Source organism: Pan paniscus, chromosome 5 (assembly GCF_029289425.2).
Source record: "Pan paniscus chromosome 5, NHGRI_mPanPan1-v2.0_pri, whole genome shotgun sequence".
NCBI lineage: Eukaryota > Metazoa > Chordata > Mammalia > Primates > Hominidae > Pan > Pan paniscus.
Window position 1 is genome coordinate 118,650,071 of NC_073254.2, and position 19,877 is coordinate 118,669,947.

Sequence of the window (19,877 nt, forward strand, 5' to 3'; positions counted from 1 at the left end):
GGCACCAAGCAGGTACCTCAGTAGCTTGAACTAGCCAGTGCATCACCTTAAATGCAAATTCCAAACGTACAATATTTTTCACATTTGACCCACTTTTTACAAGATTCCTCATATGCAGAGGGATGGCATTCCCTTATCACTGTCATCATTATATAAAAGCTTTTGTTAAGCACAGGGTTGTATATGGTGCTCTCCCAGGTCCTGTACAAAGTGAGGTAATATCCAATTTCCTGACCTCTAGAGGCCTTCAGACCAAGACCAAAATGCTAAAGCAGGCAGATAAGATTCAGGTAGCTGAATAAGCTTTAAAGCATTGCATGAATTACGGGGATGGATAAATGCATAACGTTTTGCATAAGCAAAGGATGAGTGAATGGAAGAGAGGCCAGTAAAAGCTCCTGTCAGTGTTCTGTGCATTTTGACCAAGTGGAGATGTCAGATAAGCAGAATGAGCAAACAAATAAAAAATAACCAGATTTCACTTTTCAACACTATTGTTGGGTTCCCTGTTACATAGCACAGTAGTAATTGGCAATTGACGGGAAGATACAGAGGTATACTCCATTCTCTAAAGAGGAAATATGAAAAGATTTTTGTATTTAATGAATCAATAAATTCTTGTAAATTTACAAAATGTTGTAGAACAGTTGATTTAAACTAACCCACAGGAAAGACCCCGTTAAAATAAGGCAGAGAAGTATGAGCTACTGAATTATACCAAGAAGCCAGCTTGAAAGGGACTTATTTAATGAAGCTTGTTTTAAATTGTCCATCCCTTGTAAGGATGTGTGCACTTCTCAGAGTCCTTCTGTGACCAGGTTTTGTTTTTGTGAACTTAGTGAATAGGATTTAAACTTCTTAGCTTTTTTTTCCTTTTCAAAAACTACAAACGCAATCAGTTTGAGTAGAATCCATTCAATTGGCCTCTGCTTTCTGAATGCAAGAAAGAAGCTACTTTTCCTCCCCTTCATTTCATTCCAGCTGAGCACAGTGCCGCAAACATCTCATGCTGAAATCAGTGCCTTTTTAAAACTTCAAGGGGCTTGAAAGCTCCGAACCTGTTCAGAGGTGAAGTGGCTCCAAGAGATCAGCTCAGACGCACCCTATTTGCACTTCTCTCTACTGTAAAGGATCTCAGTCCTTTATCCACAGGCCTCATTATGAAAGTTCTCTCACTATGAACGCCAGACCAGGGCGGGTCTCCTCTTTGGTATTGCACCATCACTCTCCATTTCACTCACTGTAAAGAATCCTGGCCACTGGCTGAAGTCTACAGTGAGATCAAGAGAAACCTGGTTCTCTACAGTTGAGGGAGAGAGTTAATTGCTCTCCTCTCCCAGGAGCCCCTCCCAATCCAGCATGCCTTCCTAGGAGCACCGGCTTCTTTTGCTTCTCTCCAAGGGTTATAAGGTTGCAGAGAAAGGAAGTGCTCTACCTTGATAGAACTGCCCAGCTGAGTTCAGAGAGTGTGAAAGTAAAAACCTCCCAGCTACATTTTTAAACTTTTATAAAGAAGAAATTATAGGCTCCCTAATATCCTTCTGCTGGAAGCCCATCTTTAGTTTTAGCTTCGTTCCTTCTCAACAGGTAGTTAGTTTCGTAAACCAGCAGATTTTCAGAAGAGAAAAATTAAGTAAAACATTCTAAGCATTGTGTTGAAAGGCATCTTATATTAACTGCAATACAAGTAAAGTTTAGGCTAACTAGTTAACTTTATAATGAGATGCATCTGGTGGCTCAGGACTTATTCTTCTACAAATAAGCCCTGGTACACGATGTTTTGCTCTTTCCTCATTCAGTCTCCAGGGTAGTGATGGATCATTCAAGCTCCGTGAATGAGGATGTGGTCTGAGAATTCCTAAAGAAAAGGGTCTACTTTTTAAAGGTTTACTTAGTGAAATTTCTTCTTCAGGTGCCAACATAACTACCAACTATTACCTTACCACTTAAGGAGCCATATTAATTCTTGCAGGTAATTAAAGTAATCTCTAGTACTAATGGCTGCCTAATAAAATAATTATATTTTCCCCATACTCAACTCTGACAATAGGCACTGGCCCCAAGTAAGGTTTATGTAGCAGAATCTTCCACTTGGATTTCTGGTTTGGCCAAGCATTGATGATGATACTATCTCCACAGGTCTTTGCAGGCACATACTAGCATTGTTTTAAATCGTTTTACAAAGTTGTACTCCCAAATCCAGGTGAATTTTTAGTAATAGCTCCGGATAATATCAACTGAATCTAACTCTACAAGAACCAAAGCTAGTTACTGAAACACTGATAGATGCGTCTTAAGAAAATGTTTATGTGATACCTCTTAAAAGCAGAAATATTTAAGGACCTATCAAAGGTTTCAAATATAAGGTTTTTCTCTAAACTCTTTGTTCAATATAGGTATTTGCTCATCTTAAAATTAGTAATAAATGTTTTGTTTCAAATACCCAGGACAATGATCTGACTTTGTATTTAGGGGAGAAAGGAGACATTGTGAATGTTCAAGGACTAAGCCTAAAATACTCTGAGTAGGCACCAACACCACGCCTCCAGAAGAATTTGTATTTGAATGAATATTATCTCTCCACAATTAGGTGGTTTATCTCATACTTCATCTCATCTCATATTTAATATTTCATCTATTAAACACTTTCACTGAAAGTGGATTTCTACATTTAAGCATAGGTAAATGCAGTTGACATGCAAGTTGATAGTTTATGTAGTTGGGGAAAGTACTTAGGGACTCAGGTTTTTGTCACAGTGAGGTGGGTATTTCAGAGGAGCAGGAATTGTCGTGTGTGATACGTCTCTCAAGCTTGTTTCTCTCTTTCTATTGAAGTTATCTGGACATAATTTACAAAACTGGATATAAGAGGAAACTTGTCTTACAGTTTTAAAGTATATATAGTATAGCAAGGAGATATTTAATATTGACAGGCCAGAGCCAAACAACAACAATATCTCCACTCCTTTTGGTGGCTAAAGATGAACTACAAGATCTAATTCAACTTCTTACAATATCCAAATGTCTGCCAAATTGAATTGCACTCTGCATTCTCATAACCAACATGTCTCTCAGATGACCCTCCATGACAAACAGCCTGGGGTTTAGTAAAAAATGTAAAATATGCTTTTTTTTATTACCCCTAACACTCAAACCTCTTCATCTCCAGTTAAGAAGCCTTGAATTAGTGTAAAGAAAAATATGAAACATTTCTCTCCACCTCTCTCTGTTTTGGCATGCACCCAACCCTGACTTGTCACCTGGTGTTACACAGGCTGGGTCCAAAGCACCCAGGAGTTGGGAGGAAAGGAAGCTGTCTCCCTCCTGCACCTGGTACTTCTGCTAAAGGGCCTCCTTTCATGTGAATTAGGTAATTGGGACAAGCACTACAGATCACTTTCCAATAAACTCCTTCAACGGACTTTTCTAAAGTGTTTCTAGCAGGGAGAAATTGGTATGGGAATAGCAGACTTCAAAAAATTCATATTTGTTACTCACACATTGCTTCAACTAATATTTATTGAGGCCCTATTTATTTTCAGGCACTGGACTAGGCACCGAACAGGCAATTTTAAACAGACTGAACAAGGTTCCTGCCCTCCTATAATTTATAATCTAGTGAGGAAGACAGACATTAAACAAATAAATATACAAAAAATATACCCTTTAATCTCAAAATATAGCCAATTCTATGAAAGAAAAGACTAAGGTGCCACAAAAGAGATTGGGGGGCAGACCTGATTTAAACTGAAAAGTTAGAGAAGGCCATGATAGAGGGAATATCTAATTGAGTTACCCACAGGATTGTTTGAGATTCTAGAATTAGTGTCTTCCCCAGTAGCCACTTTGTAATTATGCTTCAAGACTGTAGTATCTGTAGTATTTAAATAATCCAACCTTGCCTTCCTCTTCAGCTTTCTGTCCTGTTTCACTTTGCCTTCTTCTGAACCCTCTGAGACACTGAATTTCTTCTGGTTGCCCCTCATAACGCCGTGTCACACCTCTGTTCTTAAGATCTGTCATCCCCTTTGACTATGTCTTCCCCCACTTGTTCACTACAATGATTATTCCTCATCTTCCATGGCTCACCTCCGATATAACTCCCTCTGGGAAATCCGATTCTTCCTTCCTCCCCATGCAGGGACTCCATGTGGCTTAGTTCCAGGGGGCACATTCACATTTTGTTTTTGTGTACCAAATATTGTTAAGTATCAACAACTTCATATTATTCAATCAAGAAGCTATGTGAATGGTAACTGCATGTGCCCTCCATTCATACAGATGACAATGTGCATATAATTTCTGAAGTTATGCATTATGGTGGCTCTCCTTACGGCATGGCCTTCCTGTGTTCCCGTAGCTCACGGTACCCTCCTCAAAAATTAATCTTACCTTTTGATTTGAAATGATTCTCTTACACTTTTTCTTTCTTTCTCAAGCTTGCTCTTATATCATTATCAATTAGCAAAGAGCCTTTTGTTATAACTCTATGGGTAACTATCACTCATTGAGCCTCTAGCTGAATGTTATGAGAGAGAAACTTACAGAAGTATTATGACAACCATTACTAAAACAAAGTTTAGTTTTCAGCTATTAAAGATGATTCCTTCATCTCTAATCCTTATATCTACTTTGTTTCAGAACGATTAGGTTATAATAAAAATAAAAGATAAGTAACTAGTGTGACTGAGGTCTCCTTCACTTCCTAGCACTTCCCAGTACTTCCCAGTACCAAGTGAATCAATTCCTTTGGGGCTCTTAGCTATGCGGGTTGGTTTACTGCCACTTGCAACCAAAAGAGATATGACCAATTCTGAAACTAATTCCTGGAAGTTGGCCATCACAAGTGACAGATCCTGAAGTGCAGACACGGATCAGTTGCAGAGAGAATCCCCTGTCCTCCGATGGGGAGTTAGCTGACCTCCCTCTACAGTATTACAGCAGCTGGTTGAAACTGGCCTGTTGAATCCTCGGATTCAGGAAGAAGCTTTAGGAGTTTGGGTGGGAAAATGTCAAGAGCATCATCATTTATGGGGATTAGAACTGGTGGATAAGATGGAAGAAATTCTGTATAGCCCTAAAACAAAGCAAAACTGAGATGTCCTGCCTCAGAGGTGCTGATTCATCAGTTTAATTAAACTTCTACTCTTACAGATTTTCCTAGAAAGCATAATGTGGTTTTTGGTTTATTTTTGCCTCAGTTTTTAGTCAACAGGCTGTGAACACACTTGAAATCATGAGGAATACAGAGAAATATAGGGAATATAAGGAATGTTTCCTTAGAGAATGAAAAAACAAACAAACAAACAAATAAATAAATAAAAATCTTGGAAGCAGAGAACCTGGAATCAGAAATTTCTGTCTCATCCCAGACTTCTGATAAATATTTCCGCAGACAGAGATCTCATTAGCGTACTCTAACTTTTATTATAGAAAGTTCTTATATGAAAGCAAAATATGCCTCCCATGACATCAATAAATAGGATCAATTTCTGTCATCGGAACAGTATAACCCTTGTTCCATACAACAGCTTACCTATTTATGTACTTTTTACGTTTTTTTTTTCTTTAGGACTAAGTGAAGTACCCTCTGTGTAGGTTTTTTCTGAAACGGCTAGAGCCATCAGAACTTCATTGAGGATATAGATCCTGAGGGAGGACACTAGACAAGCAGAGAGGAATGGGTCTCAAACACTGCTCCACATGGAACAAGCATTCAAATATTCATTAGTTGATATGGATGATATCCTGTGGCACAGTTAATATATAGCTCTATTCAACAATAGCAGAGTTAATGCAGTTACCTGGCAGCAGAGCATTTCCAAAAACGCCAGCCTTCCTTCTCATTGACTATTGATGACTGCAGCCCAGGGGAAAGTAGTACATTCATAAACATCAATCAGGCAGGAAAGGTGCCTTCCAGTCTCTTTTAAAGGAGATAATGTATGTGAAAGCTCTTTGTCAACTGTAAAGCAGTATACAAATGTAAAGAATTTTTACTATTGTTTTAAAAGGGAGTTAGAATGGAATTAATGTTGTTGGTCTTAAAGTTTTCTATGTGGCCTACTCAACAGATACCTAACAAGAAAACTTTGCTTCCCTTTCCAACTTCTCTGCATAGACATTCAATGAAATTATTTTTAAATAGTGAGGCTCACACTCGTTATTTTTCTGTGTAGGTTAAACTTCTGTTTCCAACTTTTTATAAGCAATTTTCTTTGGTATTTTCTTAATACATATTTTATTTGCAAATTATAGAGATTACAAAGACACATGCCTAGAACAATGGATGCAATTCATCCTGAATTAACATGAACTTCTAATCTTGTTAAAGAAAAGGGCTTACCATTTGTAGAGTAGCTGCTATATGCTGGAAACTGTTAGGAGTTTTATGTATGTTATCTTAGTTAATCTTCACAACCAACCCCATCCTGATTTACAGACAAGGAAACATTGAAAAACTATCTTGATATTTCAAAGCAAATAATAGGCAGAACTCAATTCAAACCCAGTTGTCTCATTCCAAATGTTTTGCTGCTTTTATATCTCTAAAGACGTTATATTTGAAATGTATGAAAGAAAGCAAGACTATCACTCTCACAATGATTATTATATATTCCCACAAAATAATAAATTTTATATTTACTTTACTTGTATCTCTTTAGTTGATAAAATGTCATATGCTTTTATCTAACATTTCACTCTAATTATACCATATTTTTACTATAGAAACTTAGAACCTTGGAAGTCTTTCTTACTATCTTGTCATTGGTAATCTTGGTGTTTTTTTTTCTTTTTTAATTAAAATGAAAAGTTCTAAAATATGTAAAAAATTAAAGATTGTTTACTTACAAAATTGAGCAAACATTTGTAAACCTTTAAAATGTATGCATTGTACATTATCTTTAAAACTGTGAAGTTGGACTACAACTCGCAGGGAGAAGAAGTGGACATACTTGATTGTCTCTGCTAAGCACAATTTAAAACTCTGGAAATTATATATAAAAGAAGCATAAGACTGAAAAGTAGAGAGGAAAAGGCAGGCCTCCTAATGATCTCAGGACCAAGAAACAACATAGTAATAGTTTACCGGGTTTTCATTTTGCCTCATATACCCCATATTAAATGCCAGAGGAGTCACCAACCTGAAAATGCCAACAAGTGTAGACAGAAAAAGCCACACACACACACACACACACACACACACACACACACACACACACACAAAAATGCCTGATTTCTCTATCCAAAGGACTAGAAAAGGGCCAGTCTAGCAAGACAGAAAACTTTTGGACAATAACTGCTCTCTGCAAACACCACAGAGAAAACTGTGGTTTCACCCCTAATCTCACTAGCAAAAGCTGAGTGGGAAATCTAGACTTCCACCCTAAACAGATTGTAATGAGACTTCTCCCATGGCATTAATGAAGACCATGTGGTGAGCCTGGAAATTCCAGCCAGAAATTCTAACCAGTGTAATAAGGCAAAAAAATGAAATAAAAGGCAAACACATTTTTTAAAGTGCAAAATACAAGTCTTCCTATTTTTATTTTATTTATTTTTTATTTTTATATATTTTTGAGACAGAGCCTTGCTCTGTCACCCAGCCTAGAGTGTAGTGGTGCAATCTCAGCTCACTGCAACCTCCACCTTTCAGGTTCAAGTGATTCTCGTGCCTCAGCCTCCTGAATAGCTGGAATTACAGGCATGTGCACCATACATGGCTATTTCTTTTTTTTTGTATTTTTAGTAAAGACAGGGTTTAGCCATGTTGCCCAGGATAGTCTCGAACTCCTGGCCTCAAGTGATCCGCCAGCCTAAGTCACCCCAAGCTGCTGGGATTACAAGCATAAGTCACCATGCCTGGCCTCTCCCTTAGATACATTATTATATCTAAGTAGGAAATTCCAAGGAATCTACCAAAAAAACTTCTAGAATTTATAAGTTAGTTCATCAAGGCCACAACATACAAGACAAACACACAAAAATTAACTGTATTTCTATATATTATAATGTGAAAATATTACATTAAAAACACAATATTATTTTTAATTGCTCAAAAAATGGAGTATTTAGATGTAAATCTAAAACATACACAGGACGTGTGTATACTGAAAATGACAAAATACTGTTGAAAGACAGCAAAGATTTAAATAAATGGAGAAACATACCATGTTCATGGATTAGAAGCCTTAACAGAATAAAGATGTCAATACAACCTAAATTGTTGTATTGTACAGATCTAATGCAATTCTTACCAAAATTCTTAGCCTCAGGCCAGGTGTGGTGACATATACCTGTAATCCCACCACTTTGGGAGGCTGAGGCAGGCAGATAATCTGAGGTGAGGAGTTCAAGACCAGCCTGACCGACATGGCAAAACCCCATCTTTACTAAAAAAATACAAAAATTAGCCGGGCATGGTGGCGGGCGTCTGTAATCCCAGCTACTCTGGAGGGTGATGCAGGAGAATCCCTTGAACCTGTGAGGTGGCAGTTGCAGTGAGCCGAGATCGTGCCACTGCACTCCAGCCTGGGCAACAGAGTGAGACTCCATCTCAATAAATAAATAAATAAATAAATAACCAGCCTCAGGCATTTCTTTAGGGCCAGGCGTGGTGGCTTATGCCTGTAATCCCAGCACTTTGGGAGGCCAAGGTGGGCAGATTACGAGGTCAGGAGATCGAGACCACCCTGGCTAACACGGTGAAACCCTGTCTCTACAAAAAATACAGAAAAAATTAGCTGGGCGTGGTGGTGGGTGCCTGTATTCCCAGCTACTAGGGAGGCTGAGGCAGGAGAATGGCGTGAACCCGGGAGGCGGAGCTTGCAGTGAGCAGAGATTGTGCCACTGCACTCCAGCCTGGGCGACAGAGCAAGACTCCATCTCAAAAAGAAAAAAACGAAAAACAAAAAAACAATTCTTGTAAGATATTTTGTAGCTCTAGATAAAATCATTCTAAAAAGTATCATGAAAGGGCAAAGAAACTAACTAGAATAGTCAAAATAATTTGAAAAAGAATAAAGTAGGAAGAATCAGTTTACGCAATCTCAAGACACATTACATTACTACAGTTATCAAGACTGTGTGGTATTGGCAAAGGGATACACACGTAGATTAAAAGATAACCTGAAAACAGACCACTGCAAATATGCCCAGTTGATTTTTGACAAACATTCAATCACAATTCAATGGAGGCAAGACAGACTTTTTGAAAAATGGTGGTGAAAGAATTGAACATACATAAGCACACACATACACACAAGACAAAACCCTCAAACTAAGTCTCACATCTTTACATAAAAATTAACTCCAAAAAGATCACACACTTAAATGTCAAACACAAATCTATAAAGCTTCTATTAGAAACATAGGAGAAAAATCTTTAGGATCTAGGGCAAGGCAAAGAGTTATTAAGCTTCATACCCAAAGCACAATTTATAAAAGGAGAAACTGATAAATCGGACTTCATCAAAATTAACAACTATTGCTCTGCCTAAGACCTGTTAAAAAGATGAAAAGACAAGCTACAGATAGTAATCCACATATCCATAAAAGAACTAGTAGCTAGAATATATAAAGAACCCTCAAAACTCAAGAGCAATAAAACAAACAATACAATTAGAAAATGGACAAAAAACATGAAGAGACATTTCACTGAAAAAAATGCAGAGATGGCAAATGAGCTCATGAAAAAATGTTCAACCATTAGCCATTATGGAATTACAAATTAAAACTTCAATGGGATATCTCTACACATCTATAAATATGACTAAAATTAAAAATAATGGTGATACCAATATTGACAAGAATGTAGAGAAACTGGGTCTCGTAAGTTGCTGGTAGGAATGTACGATGGTAAGCCATTCTATAAAATAATTTGGTGGGAGAAAAATGGGAGTGGCCAAGAATGCTATATGAGGGATCCTTGTGATGATAGACTTGTTCTATATCTTAACTGTATCAATGTAAATATGCTGGTTGTGATATTACACTGTAGTTTAACAAGATGTTACCATTTGGGGAAAGTGTGTAAAGAATACATACATAGGATTTCTTTGTATTATTTCTTACAACTTCATGTGAATCTACAATTATCTCAAAATAAAAAGTTTAATGAGAACACAGTATGAAGTCATGTCATATATTGGATTTTGGGTTTGTACAGTGATGGAAATATAGCTGAAGTATTTCAACTCTCAGATCAGCTTTAAATGACACATGTACTTCCTAGTCTAGGATATAATGGAGAGAGAACTATAAATCAGGAAATGAGACTTTTATCATCAGTAATAAGGATAAAATTTAGTTAAAATGTATAGTTTCCTTCAACCAACATTTATTGAGTAGAATCTATGTGTTTGTGAGTGGGTAAAGTAGTGTAACACAGCCCCTGGCTTCTAGAAGTTAAGCATCTAGTGGTGAACAACAGACACACCAATCCATAGAGACTGAATGCATACCACATCCTGTAGAGAGTGTATTTTCCCAACATGGCAGCCAACATTTATTGAGGCTTTGGTTTGTACCAGGTATTATGCCATGATCTTTATATTCATTCTCTCATTTAATCCTCAAAATAACCCTGAAAGTTAATTTTTTACCCACATTTTAGAAATGGGGAAACAGATGCCATAGAGTTTATGTGGCTTATCCAGGAAAGGAGTGAAGCAATAATTCAAACCCAGCTCTGAATTCAGAGCAGCCTGTGCACTTAACCATGAGGTCACACTGTCTCTAACAGAAGTCTATACCACATGCCACATACGTCATAGGAGTGCAAGTCTGCCACCATGGTGGCATGGTTTGGGTATTAAGAGGACAGAAAAGGGTCAGAGAAAGGTGTAAAGGAGAGGTGAAATTTGAGCTGTCCCCTGAAGGGTCCTACTCACTGTAGGAATTTTGTTGGATGAATGGGTAAGGGCCTCCAGGCCTGAAGAATCAGTGTATACTACCAATCTATTTCATGAGGGAAATAATAATGTTCTGAGCAGAGAGAACAGAAAACTTTCAAAGTCTGGGCGCCTGTTTTAAGTTGAATTGTGTCCCCACCAAAATTCAAATACTTAAGTCTTAACCCCTAGCACCTCAGAATATGACCTTATTTAGAAATTGATCATTGCAGATGTATTCAGCTCAGATAAGGTCATTAGGATGGGCTGTAATACACTATGACTAGGTCCTTATAAGAAGGGGTAATTTGAACAGAGAAACAGACATGTGCACAGGGAGAATGCCACATAAACACAAAGGCAGAGATCAAGGTAATGTATGTCCAAGCCAAAGAACACCAGAGATTGCTAGCAAGCCACCAGAAGCTGAGAGAGAAATGTGGAATGAATTCTCCCTTGCAGCCCTCAGAAGAACCAGCTCTGCTGAAACCTTGACCTCAGACTTGTAGCCTCCAAAACTGTGAGACAATAAATTTCTGTTGTTTAAGCCACGGAATAAATTTATGTTTAAATTTATTTCTGAGACAATAAATTTCTGTTGTTTATGGCACTTTGTTATGGCAGCACTAGCAAACTAATACTGAGGGCAAGCAACTGGATCTTTCTACATTTTGGAAAGTGAGGGTCCAGAGCAATGGTGTGCTGAAATTATAGCACCAGCTGGAGAGAAGCAATTGTTTAGTTTTGTTATTTCGAAAGTAAATTGACACAAAAACAAGAGCCATTATTTAAAATAAAGTTATATGAACTGATAATTAATTTATTTAAAACAAGATAATCAATATTCAGAACTAATCACCACCTAGTAACTCTGCATTTTACTATGATCTATGCTTTTAAGGCTATGCTATATATATCCACTGTATGTATATAATGGAAATACAGTATAATTCTACTGCATGTCCCTTATTAACTCCACAATCAGGGATATCACATTGGTAGGTTAAAATAAACCCTGGTGGGATAATTTACACCACAAAAATCAGAAAATGCTAGAAATTGGAGCTCAGATCACCCTGGAGAGCTGTTTGTTAAATATTTACCAACCCACCCCTGGTCTAAAGAGATTGGTGGGTCATCTAGTATAACATGCACTTCCTTCCATTGACTCTAGAAATATCTTTCTAGTGTCTCCCAACACTTGTTCTTCTGGTACTTCTGCCTTCTGGATGACATGTGGACCAGTGGATGACTTTGATCTCAGTTTGCAGCTTTCCCAGCAAAGCCAGTTTTGTCCTGAGTTAGCCCTATTGCAGACCGTTTGGCAACTCACAGTGTGAATGAATAAATAAATGAATCCTTCAGAAATTGCTTTCAAATTATGATCACAATGCTGCTTAACTTTCACAACATACAGCTGGTGGAAAGAACACTGTACTAGCCCATTTTCTTTATTTTATTTTATTTTATTTTTTATTATTATACTTTAAGTTCTAGGGTACATGTGCACAACATGCAGGTTTGTTACATGTGTATACACGTGCCAAGTTGGTGTGCTGCACCCATTAACTCATCATTTACATTAAGTATATCTCCTAATGTTATCCCTCCACCCCCCCCACCCCACAACAGGCCCTGGTGTGTGATGTTCCCCTTCCTGTGTCCAGGTGTTCTCATTGTTCAATTCCCACCTATGAGTGAGAACATGCAGTGTTTGGTTTTCTGTCCTTGCAATAGTTTGCTGAGAATGATGGTTTCCAGCTTCATCCATGCCCCTACAAAGGACATGAACTCAAACTTTTTTATGGCTGCATAGTATTCCATGGTGTATATGTGCCATATTTTCTTAATCCAGTCTATCATTGATGGACATTTGGGTTGGTTTCAAGTCTTTGCTATTGCGAATAGTGCCACAATAAACATACGTGTGCATGTGTCTTTCTAGCAGCATGATTTATAATCCTTTGGGTATATACCCAGTAAGGGGATGGCTGGATCAAATGGTATTTCTATTTCTAGATCCTTGAGGAATCACCACACTGTCTTCTACAATGGTTGAACTAGTTTACAGTCCCACCAACAGTGTAAAAGTGTTCCTATTTCTTCACATCCTCTCCAGCACCTGTTGTTTCTTGACTTTTTAATGATCCCCATTCTAACTGGTGTGAGATGGTATCTCACTGTGGTTTTGATTTGCATTTCTCTGATGGCCAATGATGATGAGCATTTTTCATGTGTCTGTTGGCTGCATAAATGCCTTCTTTTGAGAAGTGCCTGTTCATATCCTTCACCCACGTTTTGATGGGGTTGTTTGATTTTTTCTTGTAAATTTGTTTAAGTTATTTGTAGATTCTGGATGCACTTTGTCAGATGGGTAGATTGCAAAAATTTTCTCCCATTCTATATGTTGCCTGTTCACTCTGATGGTAGTTTCCTTTGACATGCAGAAGCTCTTTAGTTTAATTAGATCCCATTTATCAATTTTGACTTTTGTTGCCATTGCTTTTGGTGTTTTAGACATGAAGTCCTTGCCAATGCCTGTGTCCTGAATGGTATTGCCTAGGTTTTCTTCTAGGGTTTTTATGGTTTTAGGTCTAACATTTAAGTCTTTAATCCATCTTGAATTAATTTTTGTATAAGGTGTAAGGAAGGGATCCAGTTTCAGCTTTCTACATATGGCTAGTCAGTTTTCCCAGCACCATTTATTAAATAGGGAATCATTTCCCCATTTCTTGTTTTTGTCAGATATGTCAAAGATCAGATGGTTGTAGATGTGTGGTATTATTTCTGAGGGCTCTGTTCTGTTCCATTGGTCTATATGTCTGTTTTGGTACCAGTACCATGCTGTTTTCATTACTGTAGTCTTGTAGTATAGTTTGAAGTCAGGTAGCATGATGCCTCCAGCTTTGTTCTTTTGGCTTAGGATTGTCTTGGCAATGCGGGCTCTTTTTTGGTGTACTAGTCCATTTTCATGCTGCAGATAAAGACATACCCAAGACTGGGCAATTTACAAAAGAAAGAGGTTTAACAGACTTATAGTTCCACGTGGCTGGGGAAGCCTCACAATCATAGCAGAAGGCAAGGAGAAGCAAGTTACATCTTAAATGGAGGGCAGCAGGCAAAGAGAGAGCTTATGCAGGGAAACGCACTCTTATAGAACCATCAAAGCTCATGAGACTTATTCACTATCATGAGAACAGCATGGGAAAGACCTGCCCCCATTATTCAATAACCTCCCACCAGATCTCTCCCACAAAACATGGGAATTCAAGATGAGATTTGGGTGGGGACACAGCCAAACCATATAATTCTGCCCCTGACCCCTGCCAAATCTCATATCCTCACATTTCAAAATCCATCATGCTTTCCCAACAGTCCCCCAGAGTCTTAACTCATTTCAGCACTTATTCAAAAGTTCACAGTCCAAAGTCTCATCTGAGACAAGGCAAGGCCCTTCTGCTTATGAGCCTGTAAAATCAAGAGCAAGTTAGTTACTTCCTAGATACACTGGGGGTAGAGGCATTGAGTAAATACAGCCATTCCAAATGGGAGAAATTGGCCAAAACAAAGGGGCTACAAGCCCCATGCAAATCCAAAATTGAGCAGAGCAGTCAAATCTTAAAGCTCCAAAATGATCTCCTTTGACTCCCTATCTCACATCCAGGACATGCTGATGCAAGAGGTGGGCTCCCAGGGGCTTGGGGAGCTTTATCCCTGTGGCTTTGCAGGGTACAGCCTCCCTCCCAGCTGCTTTCATGGGCTTGCATTGAGTGTCTGTGGCTTTTCCAGGCACATGGTGCAAGCTGTCAGTAGATCTACCATTCTGGGGTCTAGAGGATGGTGGCCCCCTTCTCATAGCTCTACTAGGTGGTGCCCCAGTAGGGAGTCTGTTTGAGGGCTCCAGCCCTACATTTCCCTTCTGCACTGCCCTAGCAGAGGTTCTCCATGAGAGCCCCAACCCTGCGGCAAACTTCTGCTGGGCACCCAGGCATTTCCATACATCTCCTGAAATCTAGGCAGAGGTTCCCAAACCCCAGTTCTTGACTTCTGTGCACTCACAAGTTCAACACCATGTGGAAGCTGCCAAGGCTTGGGGCTTCCACCCTCTGAAGCAACAGCCCAAGCTGTACCTTTGCCCCTGTTAGTCACAGCTGGAGGGACTGGGACTCTGGGCACCAAGCCCCTAGGCTGCACAAAGCAGGGAGCCCTGGACCCAGCTGACAAAAACATTTTGTCCTTCTAAACCTCTGGGCCTGTGATGTGAGGGACTGCCACAAAGGTCTCTGACATGCCCTGGAGACATTTTCCCCATTGTCTTGGTGATTAACATTTGGCTCCTCATTACTTATGCAAATTTCTGCAGCCAGCTTGAATTTCTTCTCAGAAAATGAGATTTTCTTTTCTATTGCATTGTCAGGCTGCAAATTTTACAAACTTTTATGCTCTTTTTTATTGGGGGAACCCACTCCCGAAAATTCAACATGAGTCCTTTTCTAGTTTCCCTAAGTGTCAGCCTGTCTGAGAAATAAAGGGAAAGAGTACAAAAGAGAGAAATTTTAAACCTGGGTGTCCAGGGGAAACATCACATGCCGGCAGGTTCCGTAGTGCCCCCAGAGCCGTGAAACCAGCAAGTTTTTATTAGCAATTTTTAAGGGGAGGGAGTGTACAAATAGGGTGTGGGTCACAGAAATCACATGCTTCAAGGGCGACAAAAGATCACAAGGCAGAAGGTCAGGGTGAAACTAGGATCACTAATGAACTTCCATGTCCCTCTGTGCACACATTGTCAGGGTTCAAGAGCAGAGAACTGGTCTGACTAGAATTCGCCAGGCTGGAATTTCCTAGTCCTAGCAAGCCTGGGGGCACTGCAGGAGACTAGGGCGTGTTTCATCCCTATCTACATCTGCATAAGGCAGACACTCCCAGGGCAGCCATTTTAGAGGCCCCACCCTGGGAATGCATTCTTTTCCCAGGGCTGTTAATTATTAACATTCCTTACTGGGGAAAGAATTCAGCGATATTTCTCTTACCCATGTTCAGTAATAAGAGAAATATGGCTCTGTCCTGCCCAGCCCACAGGCAGACAGACTTTAAGGTTATCTCCCTTGTTCTCTGAACATTGCTGTTATCCTGTTCTTTTTTCAAGGTGCCCAGGTTTCATATTGTTTAAACAATTTGTGCAGTTAACTCAACCATCACAGGGTCCTGAGGTGACATATATCCTCAGCTTATGAAGATGATGGGATTAAGAGACTAAAGTAAAGAAAGGCATAGGAAATCACAAGAGTATTAATTTGGGGAACTAATAAATGTCCATGAAATCTTCACAATTTATGTTCTTCTGCCATGGCTTCAGCCGGTCCCTCCATTTGGGGTCCCTGACTTCCTGCAACACTTTTTCTTTTTAAAAACTGAATGCCTTTAACAACACCTACATAACCTCTTGAATGCTTTGTTGCTTAGAAATTTCTTCCACCAGATACCCTAAATCATCTCTCTGAAGTTCAAAGTCCCACGAATCTCTAGGGCAGTGTCAAAGTGCTGCCAGTCTATTTGCTAAAACATAATAAGAGTCACCTTTGCTCCAGTTCCCAGTGAGTTCCTCATTTCCACCTGAGACCACCTCGGCTTGGATTTCATTGTCTATAGCATTATCAGCATTTTGGTCAAAGCCATTCAACAAGTCTCTAGGGAGCTCCAAACGTTCCCACATTTTCCTGTCTTTTTCTGAGCCCTCCAAACCTTTTCCTATTATCAAGTTCCAAAGTTGCATCCACATTTTCAGCTATCTTTTCAGTAGCACCCCATTTCTGGTACCGATTTATTGTATTAATCAATTTTCATGCTGCAGATAAAGACATACCCAAGACTGGGCAATTTACAACAGAAAGAGGTTTAATGGCCTTACAGTCCACATGGCTAGAGAAGCCTCACAATCATGGCAGAAAGCAAGAAGGAACAAGTCACATCTTACATGTATGGCAGCAGGCAAAGAGAAAGAGCTTGTGCAGGGAAACTCCCCCTTATAGAACCATCAGCTCTCATGAGACTTATTCACTATCATGAGAACAGCATGGGAGAGGCTTGCCGCCATGATTCAATTACCTCCCACCAGGCCCCTTCCACAACACATGGGAAATCAAGGTGAGATTTGAGTGTGGACACAGCCAAACTATATCAAACACTATTTATGACTTATAAGATACCAATTTTGTTCCTGAGATTATGAGAACAACTCTTCTGTATCTCAAATTCCCTTCTGTTTAAAAGAATCACTTAATCCCCCTCCTTGCTAACCAATTAGGATAGCATAAAGTTTCATTTTTGTGAAGGCACTTTTAAAAAAAAGTGCTGCCATACAAACATATGGCAGATTAGTATTATTATAGTAAGCTTCAAATTCTTGAAGACACACCATGTATGTTCCCAAGAAACAAGATATATGATTGTGATAACTTGCATTGGAAATTAGTATAAAAATAGAAGATGCCATAATGTAAAATATTTTAGTGTACTTCTTATGTATAGCTGATTCATTTTTGAACAGTGACTCTAAAATGATCTTATTACATCTTGTATGAATACAATTATTAAATAATAACAGATGAAAGCTAACAGAAAAATAATTGGGTGACTGTAGCAACATTGAAATGTAAACTCTCAGATGCAGAGAACAAGGTTCGTGATAATTATATTTGCCATTAAATGATAACATCCAATTGGTATCTAATCTTCAGGCTACAAATAAGCATGTAATACTGAAAATACATTCTAATTACATGGCTGTTTGTCCCCTGTAAACGTAATAAGATGAAGTACAAGCAGTGTTGCAAATTCCAATGAAGAATTGTATTCAGATTCTAATGAAAGATGCCAGGTGAAGCTTATGGCTTAATATTCTCCTATTTCTATGTTCAGTACCAATGATTTTACCACTTAGTTCCAGATGTCAAAGTTTGTATTTCAACATTACTATCATTATTTGACACTATTGTTACATAATGAGAACTGACCTAATACTCTACTGGAGCCTGAACAAATCTTATTTGGAAATTGAAGCAAAATATATATTTGTCTAATAGAGTTTAAATAAAGAAAAATGACTAATTCCTCCATCTTAAATAATTGGGAGATAACTTTATCATCTCAACTCCTCTACTTAAGCATTTATCTAAAGCCACAATTCCTTTTTATTTTGGCCTCAATGTAAAAGTACATCTTCTAATTGAACTTCTGTGTTTGAAAGTTCAGATATTCAGTACTTGGCACAGACTTAGTAAATGTTTCGAGTGGATGGATGGATGGATGGGTGGATGGACAGTTGATGAATAGTTTATAACCTCAATTTATTTTCTGCAAGTAAATGAAGTCAAATACATTTGCCTAATTTTTTCATTGAGTTAATAAATCATTTTAGTGACTTTCTACACAGATTAGATGTGCTATATTATGAAGTCCTAGAACACTGAATTGTATAAAGCATTATGATTTAATTTATCAATAGAGAACTCTTACTCTTATGATTTTAAAGCTGTACATGTTTATATAATAATACCTATCAAGTGAACTAGGAGGTGATCAAGAAAAAATAATATTAAAGCTTAAGGCAAGGGGTAGGCCAGAGGGCAGAGAGGAAGCTTCCAGGTTTGCTGGTTGATGATTTATGGCCTTAAAAATTTATATTTTTGTGTACTTCCTCTATGCTGTAGAAATGAAAAATTCTGAAATCAATTACAATCACTCTGTACCACATTATATTTTTCTACCTTCAAAATGATTGGCTTTTAAAATAACAATAATTGCTAATACCTACTGAGGATACCTTTTTGGTGTCTACATCTACAGATGAAGAAAGGTGAGGGATATACGCAATGGTTTTCCCAAGGTTGGATTGCTGCTGGAGCAGGGACTTGAACCAGGAGCTGATGGAAGGCACATGCTGACCCTCAATGCCTTTTAGGCAATGACGCTGCCAAAGCCCACAGTAGTTCCAAACTCTCTGCCTTTTAATGTACCTCTTCCAGCTACAGTTGCTTTCTCTTCCTCCCCAATGACTTAGGACCCTGCCCAAGTTCTCTCCTTCCCACAAGATTCTTACCCTTCTTGCCTTTATGTCCTAGAGTATGAAAACTCTACATATACCATGTAATTCCACTTAAACAACTCAGTTACGTTCTCCTCTTCTTGAGGCAAGAACTTTTTTCTGATAATTCCCTTTTACCATCCCCACCCTCTACCCCCACACCTACCATATACAGAAATAGGAAGCAACTATTTGTTAATACAGTGATACCCTTCGAGTTCTTAAAAGAGCTCAGAAAGAATTGGTATACTTTCAGCATTTAAAATACTGTACTTTGCAGATGTCATGGTTAACAGAAGCAGATTAAATCTAGAATATGTTTTTGTAGAACACACACCCCCAAATCTAAAGAATCACTTATCACAGAACTTCCAAATACTAAAGAGTGTGAATGAAGATGTGGCTCACTTGATCCTCAATTTTTTTTTTAATTCTTCAATGTCCTGCCTTTCCCAGAAGACGAAGAGACTTAAATGTGTAAATGTTTCGAGTGGATGGATGGATGGATGGGTGGATGGACAGTTGATGAATAGTTTATAACCTCAATTTATTTTCTGCAAGTAAATGAAGTCAGACACCTCCTTCAAGGTTTGCAAAGCAAATTTGGGTAAAATAAAGTGCCTAGATTTGCTCTTTACAGAAGTATACAAAACACTTTAAAGAATGGCTCCTCTTTCCCTCTCTTTCTCTCTCTCCCTCATCTTCTCTTTCCCTCTTTCTCTCCCTCTTCCTCTCCCTTTCTTTCTGTCTCTCCTCTCTCTCATCCAAAAAGTAACCACTATATATTTGATATCTTATTTGGTTTACTGGATGTTCTGTATCTGAATCTGCATTTTGCTTACAATAGAAATGTTAACCGCTTTCCTCTAACCACCTCCTGGGGATGAGATTTGCTGTTAGGT